The sequence below is a fragment of the Bos indicus x Bos taurus genome, chromosome 1 (assembly GCF_003369695.1).
Source record: "Bos indicus x Bos taurus breed Angus x Brahman F1 hybrid chromosome 1, Bos_hybrid_MaternalHap_v2.0, whole genome shotgun sequence".
Lineage (NCBI taxonomy): Eukaryota > Metazoa > Chordata > Mammalia > Artiodactyla > Bovidae > Bos > Bos indicus x Bos taurus.
Genome location: NC_040076.1, coordinates 105,494,024 through 105,499,425, shown reverse-complemented (window position 1 = coordinate 105,499,425; position 5,402 = coordinate 105,494,024). Strand labels below are relative to the sequence as shown.

The following is a 5,402-nucleotide window of genomic DNA, read 5'->3' as shown; positions in this document are numbered from 1 at the left end:
GAGTCATACCCACATTATGTCCCTGGTAAAAATTATGAAAAGCCACAGAAATAGGAGAAAAGGACCATATGAGTGTCTATTTATGGGTCCGTGTTTGCTTTCCTACCTCAAATAGAAATACTCGACTCCACAATCTCTGGGAAAATTAGTCTTTGATTCAAAAAGATGTTCTATGACAGTATTACAGCCCTAACCATACCATCAGCCCACCAGGAAGAGAGACAGGAAGGCAACCAGAAGGACAGAAACTTCCTCTCACCAGGAAGTAACCAGCTCCAAACAAAAGATGAGTCACTTGGTGCCACCAGAGGAAAGATAATTTAGCCATTGTGTTCGTGATTGAGAAGCATCCAGTTCACTCACGGAAGACTTTTAGTGTCACTAGTGCCAGGAGCCAAATGTAATCTTTCCAAGCTGTGGTTGGGATGGAGAGTCATCTGCAGAACAAGGTCAATTTGTGACCCTGGCTGGGCACTCTATAGCTGAGCTTGGGTCCAGACCAGTCTTCACAGTCACAGTTGCCCTGTGCTGTGCCCATGGTGCCCATGAGCAGAGTTGCTGCAGCTCACCGAAGGCATCCACAAGGAAAATGGCTCGCAAGAGACGGCGCAAACAAGCTGCTGTGCTTAAGCTCGGGTCCATGCTATTGATGGTCAAGCAGGACAAGTCAAGGTGGTAGGAATGAGACCGGCTGGGACCTGGGACTCTTTATGGAGGGCTTGCACTTGTACTTGGACAAATATCTCCTCAAGCAAGAGAACATAAAGAAACAATTAGGGACTGAAAATAACTACGCTCATGGGCAGGTGGGGCAAATTATGAACAATCAAATACAAAATGCCACAAACCAACTAAGCTTTCTGATGTGCTGAGAGCAAAAGCAAGGTCCTACCCATGATACCTGCACACAGCACTACCAAGAGGGTGAGCAGACCACGTAAGCCACCCTTCTAGCCTGACTGGCCTATCTGCCCTCCCCTCCCCCCAGCATGCCTTCCTTGGAGAGTGTGAGGAAGGGCACCTGTTCTTCATTTTCTCTCCCTTTGCAGCAGCGTGAGTCCCAATAAAGCATTGCCTGAGTTCTTCATCTGGCCTTTTATCAGTTTCTATTGATTAAAATAGAACTCCTTGGAACTTCAGGCATTGCCCCCAAGGAGCATCAGCACTTGTGCTAACGTTCAGGCAAAAAGACCCTCTAGGTGTCCAAGGACACTCTCCAGTTCTGCCAGGACATGTTGGCATTTCCTGCTGCTCTCCTCAGCAGTGGCTGGAGATTTCTTCTTCACCACGTCCTCTCCCGGGTCTGCACTTCCAGTTCTGGGGGTACCGTTATTACCCTAGGACTGAACTTTATTCTTACAGGTAATTTAGTGTTTTCTTTGAATTTGGGGAAGGGATAGTCAACTTCATTTACAAAAGGATGTATTCTGGAGTCCAAACAATATGATAAATTGGCAAGGAAGAATCTTTGTATTAGAGAACAAACTGATCCTAACTCCCAATTTTAATGTGACTAATTGGTTTTTATCCCTAAATAACTCAGTGACTCAGGCATCACTTCATGAAGGAATGCTTCTCTGAATTTCCCCACCTCCTTCCAAAGACACAGTCAGAAAACGAGAATATATGGTCACCCTCTATAAAATTATGTCTCAATCTCAGAGTGCTTTCCATACTAATAGATCTTCTGTACTCACACAATCAGAAAATGATAGAATGCAAAAAAAAAAAAAACAAAAAAAACCCAAAAACAACTATGGTATAGGGGGTGGTTGACCTGGATATTCAGAAGGTACCATTTCATCCAATGGTTAAACACATTTCTTTAGAGCAGACTGCCTTGGTTCACACTTCAGCTCTCTCACTGACTGTAATCTTGAGCAAGTCACTTAACCTGTGCCTCAACTTTTTCCACCTGTAGAATAGGAATAAATAGTATCTACCCAAGAGGGTTGGTGTGAGAATTTAATGAATTATATGTACAAAATGCTTACAACACTGCTTGACACATTGTAAATGCTACTGAAGTATTACCGATTAATATTCTGGCATGTGGTGGGTCTAGTAAAAGAGGTAGAATTTGAGATGAAGCTCAAGGTAGTTGGATAAAGACAACTTTTTACCAGGATTCAGGAACACACTTTTATAAGGCTATAAAAACTAGTGGTGAAGGTGATGTAAATAGTTGTTTTCATTTTATTTCTACTAGTCTCTATTCACAGCAATGGTCTGGGAAAGTAATCCTTCCATATTTGGCCCAGTGGAACTTACACTCCACTTCCCTACTCCTGAGCTCATGACAGATTCTGATATATTGATAATGGTATTCTTTCCAGTGAGAAGATGCAACCTTAGAATGCGTCTCAACATGGGCCTCCTGGGAGGCCCTGCCAATGATTGGAGGAACCAAAAAGATAAAACCACATACGGCATTCCCCGGTGAGTCCCTTGTGGCACCACAGAGAGACTTAAAGTCTAAAGAAGTTAAGTGACTTGCCCAAATGTTACACAGCCAGCCAGAGTGAGAACTTGAACTTGGACTTTTCTACTCTTTGGCTGGTATTTGTCATTCCATCATATATAACGGTATTTATTTTCCTAACATATCAGTTGGTTAGCTTAGTTCCTAATTAGAATGGCTTCTGACACCAAGTACATTGATGTAATTTTATTAATAAATGGTTAAATATACATATATATAAAATACATGTGTATGTATGTGTATATGCATGTGTGTAGATGGGTTGTCAAAAGCTCATCAGTAACAGAAGTAAAACCAATGAATCATTGAACTGGTAATCAGTAAAAGTTTATTGTGCATGCATCACAAAGACAGTTCACATACCAGGAGCCCTCAAACCAAAACATGGAATGAGGCTCAAAGTGTATTGCTAAAAAACAAATTATTCATTGGAAAGACAGTGCCTTTTTATTCTTCACCATGATTGGTTATAATATTAGAATTTTGTTAAATGATAGGGAACTGGGTTAGTGGTTGCCACATAATCTGTTTGGGGAAAGAGTTGTAAGTTTTGCTTTTGATTTTCAGAGGCATAAGCAAGAAATGACCCAGGTCAAGTCGGTCTTATAAAATAAACTAAGCTTTGCTTGAATGATTGAACTGATTTTTTCTGCTCAGGGAATTTCCCAGGCTGGTCTCTGTTTGTTTCTGATTTTAACAATATCACAGATTTATTAAAGACATGTATATGCAAATAATTAAAAACAATAGGAAACATGATACACTCATTCATCCAGGAGATGCCCTACACCATTGTAGTGAAATTCATAAGCCTTGCTTGCTCTGCAGCAGTCCTGATGGCACTATCTATCAGGCTTAACCAAATTATTGTGACATGATCTTGTACTCAGGTTGCAAATTGAAAAGCTCCACCAAGCTCAACAGCAGACTGAGGATACTTAGAGCTTCATGTCTGTAAGCATAAATTGTGATATTTTACAGCTTTAAAATGATGCACGATGAAATGATTGAAGACATCATTACGTGGAACAATATCCAGCAGAGAGTGTGATATTCTTAATGATTTAGCACTTGAAGCCCTTATGGGAGTGTTAAGTACTTTTACTAAAGAACTGTAGGGAAGTGGTGTTTGTTACAGTTAAGAGTGAATCTAGACCAACAGTAGAGACTTGACCATATCATGCACATGTTCAGGGAACCTGGCAAATGGGAGAAAGTAAGTGGAGTGTCTGGCTCTAAGCTGAATGTGAGTGACTTACTTAGCATTACTGAAACCCTGGTAAAGTGGTTCTCAATCTTTGCTGAATATTAGATTCACCTGCGGACTTTTAACCCTCCCATGCTGGGGGTCTGTTCTAGGGATTGTGGACTAGTTTTTTGGGTGGGGCCAGGCAGTGGTGGTTTTCAAAGCTCCCAGATGATTCCAATGTTTATCCTAAAACATGAACCAATGATGTGGTCCTTGGGGAGCAAATGTATCAATTAGCCTTTTTTTTTTTTTGATCCTCTTTTTTTAACAACTCTCCTGTAGGGATTGCTGTGAGAATAAATGTAGGAGCGGAGAGAAGGAGCAACAAGTAGGAAAATACAAAGGATGGGGAACAATTTCTCAAAACCATCACCTACTTGTTCAGAGTTTGGAAGCTCTCCTTATAGATGAATCATTCAATACAATTTATAATGACAAATCATGTCTGGAATATGACTATGCTTCCTAACATGGATTCAAAAAATGACTTATTCACCAATTAAATTCACTTAATGAACTTTTGCAAGAATACATGGGACAAAAAAGCATAGTCTCTGCTCTCCAGAAATGACAGCTGGATAATTTTGTGGAAAATATTATAGGAGAGGGACAAAATATGCATATTTCGGCAATGGACTTTTCTTCTTCCCTCTCCTTCTTTGGAGCCAGGTACTTTCTATGGTTCATGAAAATGTAACTTGGGCGGGGAGGATGGTACTGCCTTTGTATAAGGTGCAAGAAATAAACTAACAGAAGATCATATCCAACAGCTGGTTTTTTTGGATCTTTTTTCTATTGGCTAGACCAGGGCATGAACCCCCTTCCCTCTTTTTTTAATTCTACTTAGAGCTGTACTTCCTCACCTCTGATTCCTCATCTTTCTCCCACCTGGTGGTGACAACTGAGATTGCAGTGAATGACAGTAAAACCTTCCTGGGGCTACATGTAATACTTGACAGGGTGAGGGCTAGGAGGAGGTTAAAAGGACTGAGGGGCTATGGGGGATTGGGTGGATGGGGTATGGATTAGGTGTATGTAGCTACTGAAATGCAAGCTGAAGCCCTCAGAGAAGCCTCTCCCATAAACCCACTATTCATTGAATGAATAGATTTTCTCACCCCAGCCTCAGGTAAAAGACCGTTTGATTGCTCTTTGGGATTTTGTATAATTGTTTGTTCATTTGTTTTATTTGTAGACTATATTATTTCCACAACAATGAGGGTTAATGCTGGGGTTAGGAAGGCCATAGGATTTCAGAGAGAGGTCAGACGCTTGTCAATAACCAAAGCTTCAGGAAGCTGAAGCTAGACTTTCATAGACTGTGAGTGAGTGAGTGAGTGAGTGAAGTCGCTCAGTCGTGTCCTGACTCTTTGCGACCCCATGGACTGTAGCCTACCAGGCTCCTCCCTCCATGGGATTCTCCAGGCAAGAGTACTGGAGTGGGTTGCCATTGCCTTCTCCAGGGGATCTTCCTGACCCAGGGATCGAACCCCGGTCTCCCGCATTGCAGGCAGACGCTTTAACTTCTGAGCCACCAGGGAAGCCCCTTCATAGACTGTAGACTTTTCAATTGGAAAAGTCACTGGAGAGACTTCACTCCACTCTGATTTTCTAATGAAGTGACCTAACCTTGAGAAATAGTGATGGAGTGGGGTGGAGATGAGGTGAGGC

At 41.7% G+C, this 5,402-nt stretch overlaps 1 pseudogene; it reads right to left on the bottom strand.

Moving 5' to 3' along the window:
* Positions 1-355: 355 nt before the first annotated feature.
* On the bottom strand, positions 356-2,433 carry LOC113898004 (annotated as a pseudogene).
* Between the last annotated feature and the right edge of the window lie 2,969 nt (positions 2,434-5,402).